We start from the raw sequence: 16,865 nt of genomic DNA on the forward strand, positions 1-16,865 counted from the left end.
CATGATGAGGTTGTTGTCTTTTATTCCTCCAGTCTCTTCTTTTTATGACCTCATTACGAGTGTCCCGGGGGAGGACTCTGTATGGTGGCACATCAGGGAGAGAGAGGGAGGAGATGAGACAGAGAGATAGAGAGAGACAGAGAAGGCTAAAGGAAAGGAAAAAAGATAAGCAAAGGGGTAGAGGAAAGGGAGGGAGAGCGGGAGAGTGCCTGGGCTGGTGTTCTCTTGATTAAAGCATTTCCTCTGAGCACATGAAAGGAGGACCTTGGGGACAGGAATTATAACATTTACCCAGGCTGCCTGAGAAGACGCTTTCCCCCAATCAAACGGTGCCTCCCGGGGGGGGGGGGGGCTAAAGGGAGGTTGGGTCTATATAAGTGAAGGTGGTGGTGGTGTTGGTGACGAAGGGGCGTGGACTGAGGGTACCTTGTTTCCTTTTCAACCTTTTTTGGGAAGAGTTTAATGTTATGTCATTTCACTTCAAGTGTAACTATGGCTAGTGATGTTGTGACTTGTGAAAAAGTCGTGTATGGTCTTGTGCCATTTGAGAATGGTTGACTAAGTCAGTAGTAATAAAAACTATGGAACTTTTACAATACAGTATAACATCGCTATTAAACCAAAATAACAAACTCTGTATGGATCTTTCTAGAACCATTCTCCATAAAGGTTTAATAATGAACCATAGAAAAGTGTTACACAGTATAAACCCTCAAAAAGGGTTGTAACCATAGGAGAACCCTTTTTGGGTGCTACACCAAATAAAATAAAATTTATTTGTCACATGCGCCGAATACAACCTTACAGTGAAATTTTTAACCAACAATTCAGATTTAAGAAAATACCAAAAAAAAAGTAAGAGAAAAGAATAACAAATGATTAAAGAGCAGCAGGAAATAACAAATGCAGGTCTATATACAGGGGGTAGCGGTACAGAGTCAATGTGCGGTGGCACCGGTGTTGAGGTAATTGAGAAATATATGTACATGTACAGTTGAAGTCGGAAGTTTACATACACCTTTGCGAAACACATTTTAACTCAGTTTTTACAATTCCTGACATTTAATCCTAGTAAAAATTCCCTGTCATAGGTCAGTTAGGATCACCACTTTATTTTAAGAACGTGAAATGTCAGAATAATAGTTGAGAGAATGATTTATTTCAGCTTTTATTTCTTTCATCACATTCCCAGTGGGTCTGAAGTTTACATACACTCAATTAGTATTTGGTAGCATTGCCTTTAAACTGTTTAACCTGGGTCAAATGTTTTGGCTATTCTTCCAAACGCTTCCCACAACAAGTTCAGAAAACTTTGGCCCATTCTTCCTGACAGACCTGGTGTACCTGAGTCAGGTTTGTAGGCCTCCTTGTTCGCACACGCCTTTTCAGTTCTGCCCACAAATGTTCTATAGGATTGAGGTCAAGGCTTTCTGATGGCCACTCCAATACCTTGACTTTGTTGTCCTTAAGCCATTTTGCCACAACTTTGGAAGTATGCTTGGACTCATTGTCCATTTGGAAGACACATTTGCGACCAAGCTTTAACTTCCTGACTGATGTCTTGATATGTTGCTTCAATATATCCACAGGAATTTCCCCCCTCATGAAACCATCTATTTTATGAATTGCAGCAAAGCACCCCCACAACATGATGTTGCCACCCCAGTGCTTCAAGGTTGGGATGTTGTTCTTCGGCTTGCAAGCCTCTCCCCTTTTCCTCCATACATAAAGATGGTCATTATGGCCAAACAGTTCTATTTTTGTTTCATCAGACCAGAAGACATTTCTTTAAAAAGTACAATTTTTGTTCCCATGTGCAGTTGCAAACCGTAGTCTGGCTATTTTATGGCGGTTTTGGAACAGTGGCTTCTTCCTTGCTGAGCTGCCTTTCAGGTTATGTCGATATAGGACTTGTTTAAATCTGGATATAGATACTTTTGTGTCTGTTTCCTCCAGCATCTTCACAAGGTCCTTTGCTGTTGTTCTGGGATTGATTTGCACTTCTCGCACCAAAGTACGTTCATCTCTAGGAGACAGAACTCGTCTCCTTCCTGAGCGGTATGACAGCTGTGTGGTCCCATGGTGTTTATATTTGCGTACTACTGTTTGTATAGATGAACATGGTACCTTCAGGCATTTTGAAATTGCTCCCGATGATGATCCAGACTTGTGGGGGTCTACAATATTTTTCTGAGGTCTTGGCTGATTTCTTTTGATTTTCCCATGATGTCAAGCAAAGAGACACTGCGATTGAAGGTAGACCTTGAAATACATCCACAGGTACACCTCCAATTGACTCAAATGATGTCAATCAGAAGCTTCTAAAGCTAAATTATGCTATAGTGAATTCTAAGTGAAATAATCTGTCTGTTGAACAGTTGTTGGAAAATTACGTGTGTCACGCACAAAGCAGATGTCCTAAACGACTTGCCAAAACTCTTGTTTATTAACAAGAAATTTGTGGAGTGGTTGAAAAATGAGTTTTAATGACTCCAACCTAAGTGTATGCAAACTTCCGACAACTGTACGTAGAGTTATTAAAGTGACAATAACAGAGAGTGGAAGCTGCGTTCCAGAGGGGGGGCAATGCAAATAGTCTGGGTAGCCATTTGATTAGCTGTTCAGGAGTCTTATTGCCAAGAAGCTGTTTAGAAGCCTCTTGGACCTAGACTTGGTGCTCTGGTACCGCTTGCCGTGCGGTAGCATTTAGAACAGTGTAACGGCGTTCTTCTTTAGTTGAAGGAGAGTCGGATCGAGCTGCAGCATGTAAGTTACTCATGTTTATTTAGTGAAGACAAACGAACGAACTATACACGAATAACTAATAAATACAAAAATAACAAACAGAACGTGAAACCAATTACAGCCTGACTGGTGCACACTACACAGAGACAGGAACAATCACCCACAAAATACAAGGCGAAAACCAGGCTACCTAAATACGGTTCCCAATCAGCGACAACGAGAATCACCTGACTCTGATTGAGAACCGCCTCAGGCAGCCAACCTATTTAACACACACACACCCCTAATCAGCTACAATCCCAGACACTACAAACCCCAATACGAAAACACAATACATAATAACCCCATGTCACACCCTGGTCTGACTAACTAATAAACTAAAACACAAAATACTAAGACCAAGGCGTGACAGAACCCCCCCCTAAGGTGCGGACTCCCGAACGCACCTCAAAACCATAGGGAGGGTCCGGGTGGGCGTCTGTCCATGGTGGCGGTTCCGGCTCCGGACGTGGACCCCACTTCATAAATGTCATTGTTCCTCCCCTTCGCGTCCATGGATAATCCACCCTAACCGCCGACCATGGCCGAATAGTCCTCACCCAGAACCCTACATAACAGAGGAGCAGCTCGTGACTGAGGGGCAGCTCGGCACTGAGGGGCAGCTCGGCACTGAGGGGCAGCTCGGCACTGAGAGGCAGCCCGGCACTGAGAAAACCCCAGTACTGAGAAAAAGCCCAGCCAGGCATTTGAATCCGGCAGATCCTGGCTGACTGGCGGATCCTGGCCGACTGGCGGATCCTGGCCGACTGGCGGATCCTGGCCGACTGGCGGATCCTGGCCGACTGGCGGATCCTGGCCGACTGGCAGATCCTGGCCGACTGGTAGATCCTGGCCGACTGGCGGATCCTGGCTGACTCGCAGATCTGGCAGATCCTGGCTGACTGGCGGATCCTGGCTGACTAGCAGATCTGGAAGAGTCTGGTTGACTGGCAGATCTGGAAGAGTCTGGTTGACTGGCAGATCTGGAAGAGTCTGGTTGACTGGCAGATCTGGAAGAGTCTGGTTGACTGGCAGATCTGGAAGAGTCTGGTTGACTGGCAGATCTGGAAGAGTCTGGCTGACTGGCAGATCTGGAAGAGTCTGGCGGATCTGGAAGAGTCTGGCTGACTGGCAGATCTGGAAGAGTCTGGCTGACTGGCAGATCTGGAAGAGTCTGGCTGTCTGGCGGATCTGGAAGAGTCTGGCTGACTGGCAGATCTGGAAGAGTCTGGCTGACTGGCAGATCTGGAAGAGTCTGGTTGACTGGCAGATCTGGAAGAGTCTGGCTGACTGGCAACTCCATGCAGACTGGCAGCTCTTTGCAGACTGGAAGCTCCATGCTGACTAGCTGCTCCATGCAGACTAGCAGCTCAGGCTGCTCTATACAGACAGGAGGCTCCAGCAGCGCTGTAGAGGAGGAAGGCTCTAGAACCGCTGAACAGACGGGAGACTCCGACAGCGCAGGAGATGGAGAAAGCGCTGGCTGCGCTGAACAGGCGAGGCGCACTGTAGGCCTGATGCGTGGTGCTGGCACTGGTGGTATTTGGCCGAGGACACGCACAGGAAGCCTAGTGCGGGGAGCTGCTACTGGAGGGCTGGGGTGTGGAGGTGGTTCTGGATAGACCGGACCGTGCAGGCGCACTGGAGCTCTTGAGCACCGAGCCTGCCCAACCTTACCTGGTTGAATACTCTTGGTTGCCCTGCCAGTGCTGTGAGGAGAAATAGCCCGCACTGGGCTATGTAGGCGAACCGGAGACACAGAGCGCAAGGCTGGTGCCATGTAAACCGGCCCAAGGTGACGCACTGGAGACCAGATGCGTAGAGCCGGCTTCATGGCATTTGGCTCGACGCTCAATCTAGCCCGGCCGATACGCGGAGCTGAAATATACCGCACCGGGCTATGCACCCGCACTGGGAACACCGTGCGCACCACTGCATAACACGGTGCCTGCCCGGTCTCTCTAGCCCCCCGGTACGCACAGGGAGATTGCGCAGGTCTCCTACCTGACGCAGCCATACTCCCTGATAGCCCCTCCCCCAAAAAAATTTGGGGCTGCTTTTCGGGCTTCCTTGCCAACCGTGTTCCCTCGTATCGTCGGCTCCAATCTCCGGCTGCCTCTGCTCTCCTTAATGCCTCCACCTGTTGCCATGGGAGGCGATTTCTTCCGGCCAATATCTCCTCCCAAGTGTAGCAACCTTTACCATCCAGCACGTCTTCCCATGTCCATTCTCCGAATAATTCCTCCTCCCTTTGCTGCTCCAGCTGTCGCTGCCTGTTAACACGCTGCTCCTGTTTGGGCTGCACCTGCCTGTTGACACGCTGCTCGGTCCGAGTGTGGTGGGTGATTCTGTAACGGCGTTCTTCTTTAGTTGAAGGAGAGTCGGACCGAGATGCAGTGTGTAAGTTACTCATGTTTATTTAGTGAAGACAAACGAACGAACTATACATGAATAACTAATAAATACAAAAATAACAAACAGAACGTGAAACCAATTACAGCCTGACTGGTGCACACTACACAGAGACAGGAACAATCACCCACAAAATACAAGGCGAAAACCAGGCTACCTAAATACGGTTCCCAATCAGCGACAACGAGAATCACCTGACTCTGATTGAGAACCGCCTCAGGCAGCCAACCTATTTAACACACACACACCCCTAATCAGCTACAATCCCAGACACTACAAACCCCAATACGAAAACACAATACATAATAACCCCATGTCACACCCTGGTCTGACTAACTAATAAACTAAAACACAAAATACTAAGACCAAGGCGTGACAAACAGTCTATGACTAGGGTGGCTGGAGTCTTTGACAATTTTTAGGGTCTTCCTCTGACACCGCCTGGTATAGAGGTCCTGGATGGCAGGAATCTTGTCCTCAGTGATGTACTGGGCCGTACTCACTACCCTCTGTAGTGCCTTGCGGTTGGAGGCCAAGTAGTTGCCATACCGGGCAGTGATGCAACCTGACAGGATGCTCTCAATGGTGCAGCTGTAAAACATTTTCAGGATCTGAGGACCCATGCCAAATGTTTTCAGTCTCCTGAGGGGGAATAGTCTTTGTCGTGCCCTCTTCACGACTTTATTGGTGTGCTTGGACCATGTTAGTTTGTTGGTGATGTGGACGCCAAGAAACTTTGAGCTCTCAACCTGCTCCACTACAGCCCCATTGATGAAAATAGGGGCGTGCTCAGTCCTGGTTTTCCTGTTGTCCACAATCATCTCCTTTGTCTTGATCACATTGAGAGACAGGTGGTTGTCCTTGCACCACACGGTCAGGTCTCTGACCTCCTCCCTGTAGGCTGTCCCATCGTTGTCGGTGATCGGGCCTACCACTGTTGTGTCCTCAGCAAACTTAATGATGGTGTTGGAATCGTGCCTGGCCATGCAGTCATGAGTGAACAGGGAGTACAGGAGGGGAAATGGTTCTTTATAGCACCGTACAGGTTCCATTTAGAACCTATGAGCATGGTTCTTCATTGAACCCTCAAAAAAAGGTATTTCTATGGTTACAAGCCAAATAACTCTTATTTGGCACTATGTCACGCCCTGGTCGATGTATTTTGTGTTTATCTTCATTTATTTGGTCAGGCCAGGGTGTGGCATGGGGTTTTTGTATGTGGTGTGTTGGTATTGGGTTTGTAGCTTAGTGGGGTGTTCTAGTTAAGTCTATGGCTGTCTGAAGTGGTTCTCAATCAGAGGCAGGTGTTTATCGTTGTCTCTGATTGGGAACCATATTTAGGCAGCCATATTCTTTATGTGTTTCGTGGGTGATTGTCCTTAGTGTCCTTGTTCCTGTATCTGTGTTAGTTTACACTAGTATAGGCTGTTTCGGTTTTTGTTACGTTCTTTGTTTTGTAGTGTTTGTATTTAGATTCGTGTTACGTTTTGTTCATTAAACATGGATCGCAATCTACACGCTGCATTTTGGTCCGACTCTCCTTCACCGCATGAAAACCGTTGCAGAATCACCCACCACAAACGAACCGCAACAGCCTATACTAGTGTAAACTAACACAGATACAGGAACAAGGACACTAAGGACAATCACCCACGAAACACATAAAGAATATGGCTGCCTAAATATGGTTCCCAATCAGAGACAACGATAAACACCTGCCTCTGATTGAGAACCACTTCAGACAGCCATAGACTTAACTAGAACACCCCACTAAGCTACAATCCCAATAACAACACACCACATACAAAAACCCCATGCCACACCCTGGCCTGACCAAATAAATGAAGATAAACACAAAATACCTCGACCAGGGCGTGACACACTATATATAATCATTTGTTCATCGTGTGTAACGAGGGTGGTGGTGGAGGGGGTTGTTTTAAAATGGATGGTGTTAGGATGAACTATAGCAGAGAGAGAGAGAGAGAGAAGAGCGAGAAATGTGGAGAAGAGCTGTGTGTACACTGACAATACATTGCCTCATATTGTGTCTCATAATGACTTTAGTTAGAGGGTGAAGAGGGATTGTTTTAAAATGTATATGAGGGATGTGAAGAAGAGCCTAGTGTGGACCAAGGATACCTCACATCATGCTGTGCTTCAAAAGGAGCAAGGTGCTCATTATGAAATGTATGGTGTTGAGCTGGGAGGAGAGAGAAAGACAGAGGAATGGAGGGATGTGGCCTGAGAAGACCTCTCACTTCCTCTTTTCTCATCCAATGTCTCAAAGGTGTTATGTAAGGAGTGGAGAGTAGAGGGAGTGGAGGTGGGGGTTGTTATAAAAGGGCTGATGTTGAGGTGTTGTGATGTCAAAGGAGAGAGAGGGAGAGAGAGAGAGAGAGGGAGGAGATGAAAAGAGAGGGAGGCGTGGAGAGAGAGCGAGAGAGGGATGTGGAATAATTGTCCCTCAGCTGGACTGTGGAGTTTCGAGTCTCATCCTGGTCTCACAAGGCCTTCCAGACGAGGGGGTAGGGTTAGAGGGAGTGGGGCTTTTGTAAAAGAACGGTGCTGATGCTTGAGCTGAGCACGTATCCTTACTGGTTGCTTGGGCACGTACTGTAGCTTGGAGAGGGAAGGAAAGGGAAACACAGGGAAGGAGAGAGAAGGATAGGGAATACAGTGCATGCTGCTCCTCCAGGCTCATGTCTTGGGACAGCCAGTGGAGGGATTTGTGATCATGACAGCAGATTTCTCTTCTCTCTCGTTCTCATGTGGCTTCAGTGATACATAGGAAGAAATTAGTTTACAACTAGAACTTGAAAGGACAAAATCATTTCCAACTTCAAGCCTTTCTTTGACTTTGAAGAATTCATTGTCCTCCCTCCCCTCGGGAGATGTAGTCTCCCTTTTTATACCTCCAAGCTTCTAACCAGCGAACTAGGAGATCTATACAACAGCTCCTATGGCGAGTTACAAAGGCCATGGTCATTCATTTGTCTTAATGTGTCTACATTTATCTGGCTAGTTGAGGACAAAGGGTTTATTTATGCTGAGTGTGTGTGTTTGAGACAGGCGAGACTAGCAGTAGTAATACATGGCAGTGCTGTGAACAGATAGGATTGTAAGACAAATAGGGTTGTGAGAGTCTTATGGTAAATTATTCCAGACAGAGGAAGGTCAGCTGTCCCGGGGAAATGGAATGTGTGTGTGTGTGTGTTTCTGTGTTTCTGTGTGTCTGCATGCGCGCGCGCGCGTGTGCGTGTGTGTGTGAGTGAGTGTGTGTGTGAGTGTGTGTGTGAGAGAGAGAGAGAGAGAGAGAGAGAGAGAGTGAGAGACATATCAGCAGTCATTGGAACAGACAACCACATTTCCCCACTGTTCCACACACAGTCTCACACAGTCTCTGACAATCTATCTTAGGTTAGGATGTAATCTACCATGTGCCGGGAAATTCCACAGTTAAAGTGTTAACAAAATGATAATACGGCATTGTAGAACGGGTTCTTAGTAATTTTCTGCCGTCTGTATCTTTTGCCTTGGGGTGAGAGATAGAGGACTAGACCCCTGTATTGAGTCAAACCAATTATTACTGTGTAATTGTGTATGGAATGCACAGCTGGCGGTCAGGATGAGGTAACCACGATTTCCTGACAAGTCTTGGTTAATGTAACCCATTAACCCTACTGTGGCATAACTTTATCAAATTGATAGACAGGTGTGATTAAAATGTCAGCAAATTCATTAGATTACATCTAATGATTAACACAGTAGAGGGCAAGTGCCTTTGTAAGATGATAATGATCACAATGTGTCTATTAAAATGTAATAAAACAGTTATTACATACATTCTGTAGCTAATGGCAATGGTGTGCTAATGACGGGTGTGGACGGTAGATCTTTTTCTCAGAGGTGGCGTAATATTAGATTAGGTTAGTCTGATGAGGTTCAGATAGTGCTCTGGGATAATAGTAGAGAAGCATTCTCTATTTGGTTTGACTGATTTAGAGTGCAAGGTGTAATTGTACATTGTTCAACACAAACTCCAAACAAGGCTCTATGAATAACGATCATTTTCCGTGTGGATTTTAGTACAAGCCAAGATGTGACAAATACCGTGTCATTAGTTATGACTTTGGCTTTTGTCTGTTAATGGAGGTTTTCCTCGGTAAACAAATGCATTATCTCCTGTACAGAGTCAAGGCACTTTATTTGACAACTGTTAAAAGCTTGTCAGCAATAATACCTTTTTTAACTGTACTTGAAAATGTAAAGAGGCTTTCTCAGATTGAATGCAGACACACTTTCTAGCATCATGTGTTTATCTTGGCAACTTAATCACTGAAAGTGATTGCATGAGAGTAGCATATGTTTTTTCTTTGTATTTCTATTAGGTATCCAATGATGTAGCTACTGACTGTGCTTCTGACTATGCAGGAACACTTCTAAAGTATGTTCTCTTAAGTCTATCCTAAGAGCAAGTTCTCAAGGTAGGTACCAAGGTAAGTTCAGCCATATACTAACAAGTTGCCATGTCAATGCCACAGAACCCAAACCCATTTAGGATTTGAGGTGATTCTCTCTCTCTCTCTCTCTCTCTCTCTCTCTCTCTCTCTCTCTCTCTCGGGGCTGGTAAATCATTCATTGCCTTTCATTCAGGCATTCCTCCCATGGCAGCCATCATGTCAACCTGAAGTAGAGTCCTGTCTCTCTGTCTGTCATATTGGGTTACTGTAATCTTAGGAGGGCACTCTCTCTGCTCTCTCCTGGGGCTGGGGAGAACCGCTTACAATTTTTTATTGTGTGTGTGTGTGTGTGTGCGTGTATCTGTAAATAGGCAGCCCTATAGTAGAGCACACAAATAATAGTAACACAGCCTTGCAGGCAGGATTGGATCAATACATACCATCATACCATGGGAAAACATTGATTTCCCAACATGTCAAACTCTATGGATGATGGATTTAATTCTACAATTAGAACAAGGCGATTATGGTTGGTTGGAGAGGTCATATAGGGGTCAGGGTGATTTCCCCAGTAACAATACAGACATCACTGTTTCTCACTCACTTTGGTAGGAAAACATTTGCCAGAGGCCGTGCTTCGAATGAAAACCCAAAGTCACTGCATGTAAGGCAGTACATGTACACTACCCTATATAAGCCTGTCGCAGCCCCGCGGGGAGCTGGGATAGGACAGCGAGGTCCTCCAAAGGCTCTGTGGCTCATTGGCGCAGAGCGGCTGGGTCTCCAGAGTCCAAACGTAGCCGCTGGAGGTCTCTGGGAAACCACTGCTATGAGAGTTAATCAATTCCACTGCCCTGGCCCCGTTCTTAAAGACATTTAATTAGAAAAATGATTAAAAATAGTTTAAAAAAAAGTTATGCCATTCGTCAAGCTGCGGTGGACTCCATTACGACGCAGATTATGATTTGCGAGCCCCCCAGAGGAGGCTTGTCATATGTCTTTCCTCCATCAGTGCTAAAGATGACATGGGGGGGAGAGAAAAAAGAGAGGAATAAAGAGATAGAACCTTCAGTGATGATGAATATTGATAGCAGCTTTTTATGATGGAAAAGAATATCCTCTCCTCTGGCCCGAGGGGATTTAACTGTTACAGTCCAGAGTTTGGGAACATGATAAATGAAGAGCGTTACAGAATAGAAAAAGGAATTCCGCCCCATCAAAGTCACTCGCTCTGTCAAGGGTCCATTTAGTGTGAATAGAGTCAAATCATAAAAGGAAGTAGGCCAACCAATCACTATTTTATCATTAATTATGCACTTAACCTCAGACCAGATGCCGGTCAGGTCATTTATTTTCATGACAGAGATACGGTTGCATTTAAGGATTGCCTTTACATGCCAAAGTATGGGATAACATAGACATTAGTTGAATATTATTCCACCTTAACTACAGTGTTGTTATCAAAGTATACGTATCATATACATATGTAGTCTACAATATAGTACATGTATAATAATCCATAAATAGTTTCCCACATTTTCACAGATCTCAAGGTAATATTATTACGAATTGCTTTTTGCTCAATACAGAAATACATGTACGTCATGGAATACTCTACCCCATCACATCAACTGTTTGTTGATTGTTCAAGTACTAAATTGTACACTATGGGGGACCCTAATCCCCCCCCCACCCCACCTTGCGGGCAGAACATTTTAGGGCATCCCCCCTCTTGAAGGCGAAGAGAAAAATGTATGTTTTAAAGTTAATTTACTGCAATTCTAAACATTTAGTCATGGGGCAGAGATCATTTATTTTGCAGTTTTATAGCAAATGTCCTACCATTCTACCCATTTGGCCATGGGTTAGACGTAAATGTTTGCAGTTTTAAAGATAATTCCTGCAATTTTATGCATTTTGCCAAGACATACGCCATGTTAAAGATATCTCAGTGAGAGTGACAAACAAAATCAATGGGGGCCACCTGGAGGTCAGGGACTCTGGGCACATGCTATGTGTGCCCGGGTCGGTATTCGGCCATGATTACTACAAGTTTAGATTGCTGGCTAGAATATCTTACCAACAAGAGAGAAATTGCTGATGCACAACAACATTTCGAAACTGCACCATGACTATTCTACAATTCTAACTCTCAACAGTAAGTTGAGACCCTGACTGAAATCCTAAAAAACGTTCTAGGGGCCCTGAGCGACCACTAATGTCGTTTATGCCTGGAGCCGGCCCTGATGGTTCTCCATGTGTTGTGAAACTTTATATCAGTCAAGTGAGTTTGGTGAATTTGTATTCATTTGCACCAGCAATTATACAGTGTAGCGCTCCACACACCACTCAGGTGTGACATACAGTAATAATAACTCACATCATCTGCTAAACAGAGACGTCTCAACATACCAGGGGATGAATTATCACATCATGTGTAATAGTTTATTGATTGGTGCAAATGATAAATACAGCAATTACCCATGAAGTGCAATACATTCCAGTATATTACACATTATACAATTCTACTAAATATAATGTACAGTTACTGACACAGTTACTCACACTTTCCTCCACATGTGAGTGCTTGCATGTGTGCTTGTGCACGTTCATGTGTGTGTGTGTGAGTGTGTGTGTGTGTGTGTGTGTGTGTGTGTGTGTGTGTGTGTGTGTGTCTCCCTAACCTGTTGTCATAGAGTGTAAAGAGGTCCTTAAGATAATGGATGGAGCTCCTGCGGTGTGGGTTTCTTTTTAATTACTTTGCCTCAATAAGCAATTTGCATTTGGTGAGGTGGCTTACAAAGCTTTGCCAGTTAATTCACAGAAATCCTTTTTAATTAATGCAAGGCAGAGTTTAGGGCACTTGGAGGAAATTGATTAATAGACGAAAAAACACAGCAAGTGTTTAACCCCAAATGCCTTAAGGTTACTGATCTTAGAATGTTTTGTATTCCATGTCTGTACAGTATCTATTGCAACTTGATCTATTAGCTAATGGCCATTGAATTGATTCATAGTGATGTTGTAATGGCAGAATTTTCTCTCACTGTCCTGCCAATGTACATGCAATAGATAATGTATATACTATATAGTTAAGTGATAATGCCTGAGAAGCTGGTGTTTGGAGGATGTATTGGCACGGGTGTTGTTAGGCCCTAGACAAAGTCAAAGCCAGCAAACTGTGCCAATATATCCTCCAAACACCGGCTTCGAGGGCATTATCACTTTATACAACGGGTTACCAACATATTCAAATAATGATTTACATATTTTCATAAAAAATGTTATTTTGATTAATTTATTCATACCATTTCTTCCTATTTATACTATTTCATCCTTCCACAAGAAATAGTCACAAATCTAGGGTTGCTACCCAAGCCGGCTGGTCGTTCGTTCTATCGGTTCGGTTGCCAGGACACTGTTGTTCAGAGGAGCTAGCCAACAACACAACTAACACAATCACTTCAAACTGAAGCTGGAAAGACAGCAAACTAACTGCACTTCATTTAGTTTTTCCTGTTTTCTATTGATAGTTCTTTGCATATATCCATACAAATTTTGCTGGTTCATGATTTCGACAAGCTGCCTGTCTGTCTCAACCCGACTCCCGACATGATCATTACTATAGGACAGCTGAAGATTGAATTTGAATATTGAAACAATGTTGAAAATGTCAGAGAGACAGACAGCAAAGTTTGTACATCTCCACTGTTGAAAACTAAATGTTAGTCTAAAATAAATGTGAGATAATGTCATGATGCTTTTTATAGTGGAGCTCACGCTTATAAATTGCCTGGCTGGGCTGATGAGACAGTGGATTGCGCAGTCAGATGGAACAGAGTAAATAGGCATTTTATCGTTTATTTAGCTGGTGGTAACTTGTGGAATAGACACAGGCTGGAATGCAGTTTTTAACCAATCAGCATTCAGGATTAGACCCACCGGTTGTAAAATAATGTAATATCGACTATGTCAAAATTTGAATCGTGCAATGACTCTTGAGGAGTCGTAGCATTAAAGTCAGACCAGCATAAAACTTCAAAAAATCTAAGAATGGAAACACTGTGACAGAAAAAAATAATTCAGACTTTTCAAGTCAAGACACTTTCCCATTGGTTGTCCTTCACGGGGGTGAAAACATATGTAAATAAAACATTATACCTCTTTTCAGAATTTATCTCTTGTTGAGCGGATTGATGAGTTTCCTTCAGCGTGCCTGGCGAACTGTGTAATCCTGTGTCATACAGCCTCAATTAATTTGTGTGGGCAGCGAGAAGAGAATGCAAATGAAGCCATAGTTTTGCATGCCCTCTTACTAGGAGGAGACTTCTCTTCTGTCATGTTATACCAATACCCTAAAGTCAGTGTTAGGCAGTGCTCAGTATAAAGCTGCTCAATGTACGTATTTGTGTGCATTTGTGTGTGAGTGTGTGCGGGGGGGAGGTTCTTGTGTGTTTGTTTGTATGTGGATACTTTAGTTTGTTTACATGCACTTGCTTGCGTGCGTGTGCATGCACCCATGCTGTGTATCCACCTCCCCTCACGCATCACTCCCTGCTGTTTCACCCACATTCAGGAATTAGTTTACCGTAACACCATAGCATGTTAACTTACTAGCACAACAACATCATCTTCACATGTCTACTATAATTGCTTCTGTCATTACGTGGGTCTCAGTTAAAACAGGGAAACCATGTGTATCGAGCTTTGATATGTGTGTGTGTGTGTGTATGTACCAGTGGAACGAGCTCTGATAAAGTCTTCAGCATTTTCCAGGTCATTTAACTTCTCCTCACCCCTCCAAATTAACGAGACAGGAGGGTTAGGTTCCAGAACATTAAACAGGCTTCCATGCTGACAGATCCACTTATTTATTCATATTTATATCTCGTTTATTTCCCCTTCCGAAATGTACAAGTATAATTATAGGTAGGTAATTGCCCACACTTGCTTGGTTTGAACTTGGTTATTCCCAACTGACAGCGCAGCCACTGTGAACAGTCTTCAGGGAATTATGCCTAGACATTTCACCTGAAAGAAGGTCATTTGCTGCCTATAGTGTTCAACAATTCTTAACCGGAAAGGCACTCTACGGAGAATCCCTAATTTCACAGGTTTGTATTACGGGTTTTCGCTTAGGAATGCCAAAATTAAAAGTGATTAGTGAAAAATAGTTTTTAGTTAAATAAAGTTGTAACATACCTGTAGTTGGGGTAGGAAGATAGTTTTAATCAAGTGTGTCACATTCTGTTTGTAAAAGGCTTTAGGAAGTTCGACTGGACATTTTTAAGTATTATTTAATTGCTTATTGCTCGCTGGTTCAAAGCACTTTAGATTTAGGATACTTTGACAATGGCATTTCTGTCAGATGCTATCTGCAAAAACGTTCAAATCTGCCAGTATACTTCTTCTTTACACTAGATAAAACGATATGTTGATTCATTGATTCGTCTATTCATGCATTCATTCATTCATTCATTCATTTGTATGACTTGTAAAATATTGTACATACTGTGCATTCAGAAAGAATTCAGACCCCTTGACCTTTTCCACGTTGTTATGTAACAGCCTTATTGTAAAGGGGATTTTTAAAATTGAATTTACACACAATACCCCATAATGACAAAGTGAAAACAAGTTTTTTGAAATTTTAGGAAATTCCTAAAAATTTTAAACAGAAAACCTTATTTACATAACTTCAGACCCTTTGCTATGAGACTCGAAATTAAGCTCAGGTGCATCCTGTTTCCATTGATCATCCTTGAGATGTTTCTACAACTTGATTGGAGTCCACCTGTGGTCAATTAAATTGATTGGACATGGTTTGGAAAGACACACACCTGTCTATATAATGTCCCACAGTTGACAGTGCATGTCAGAGCAAAAACCAAGCCATGAAGTTGAAGGAATTGTCCGTAGAGCTTCTAGAAAGGATTGTGTCAAGTCACAAATCTGGGGAAGGGGACCAAAAAATGTCTGTGTTATGGAAGGTCCCCAAGAACACAGTGGCCTCAATCATTCTTAAATGGAAGAAGTTTGGAACCACCTGACCTCGAGCTTGCCTGCCATTCTGTATCTCTGGAACTCTGAACTGGTTTTTCACTTTTTCCTGTCCATGACCATTCTCTTGCCTACCCCTTTTGGATAGTTAATAAACATCTTGGACTCTAACCATATGCCTCCCATGTCTGCATATGGGTCTCTCCTTATGCCCTTATACTGATGAAACCAAGTTTGAACTCTTTGGCCTAAATGACAAGTGTCACGTCTGGAGGATACCTGACACCATACCTGTGGTGGAAGCATCATGCTGTGGGGATATATTTCAGCAGCAGGGACTGGAAGACTAGTCAGGATCGAGGGAAACATGAACGAAGCAAAGTACAGAGATATCTTTGATGAAAACCTGCTCCAGAGCGCTCAGGACCTCAGACTGGAGAGAAAGATTCGCCTTCCAACAGGACAACGACCCTAAGCACAGAGTCAAGACAAGGCAGGAGTGGCTTCTGGACAAGTCTCTGAATGTCCTTGAGTGGCCCAGCCAGATCCCGGACTTGAACCTGATTGAACATGGACAGACCTGAAAATAGCTGTGCAGTGATCTGTAGAGAAGAATGGGAGATACTCCCCAAATACAGGTGTGCCAAGCTTGTAGCATCATACCCAAGAAAACTCGAAGCTGTAATGCTTCAGGTGCTTCAAAAAAGTACTGACTAAAGTGTGTGAATACTTATGTAAATTCTCATGCCCTGATCTGTTTCACCTGTCCTTGTGCTTGTCTCCACCCCTTCCAGGTGTTTCCCATCTTCCCTATTATCCCCGGGGTACTTATACCTGTGTTCTCTGTTTGTCTGTTACCAGTCGTCTTTTTTGTTTAAGTCAACCAGCAGTTTTTCTCAGCTCCTGCTTTTCCTCAGTCTCTCTTTTTCTCACCCTCCTGGTTTTGACTCTGCCTGCCTGCCGTCCTGTACCTTTGCCCCACTACTCTGGATTGTTGACCCTTGCCTGCCTTGACCTGTCATTTGCCTGCCCCTGTTGTTGTTACTTAAGCAGAGTAGGCACTTGGGTTTACCCGAAACGTGATATAAATATGATATACCTTGATGTGATATACATGATATACGCGATATAAAAACATTTTTTCTAAAAAACTGTTTTTGCTTTCTCATTATGGGGTATTGTTGATGAGACTGATGAGATGTTTTC

The sequence above is a fragment of the Oncorhynchus masou genome, chromosome 31 (assembly GCF_036934945.1).
Source record: "Oncorhynchus masou masou isolate Uvic2021 chromosome 31, UVic_Omas_1.1, whole genome shotgun sequence".
Classification (NCBI taxonomy): domain Eukaryota; kingdom Metazoa; phylum Chordata; class Actinopteri; order Salmoniformes; family Salmonidae; genus Oncorhynchus; species Oncorhynchus masou.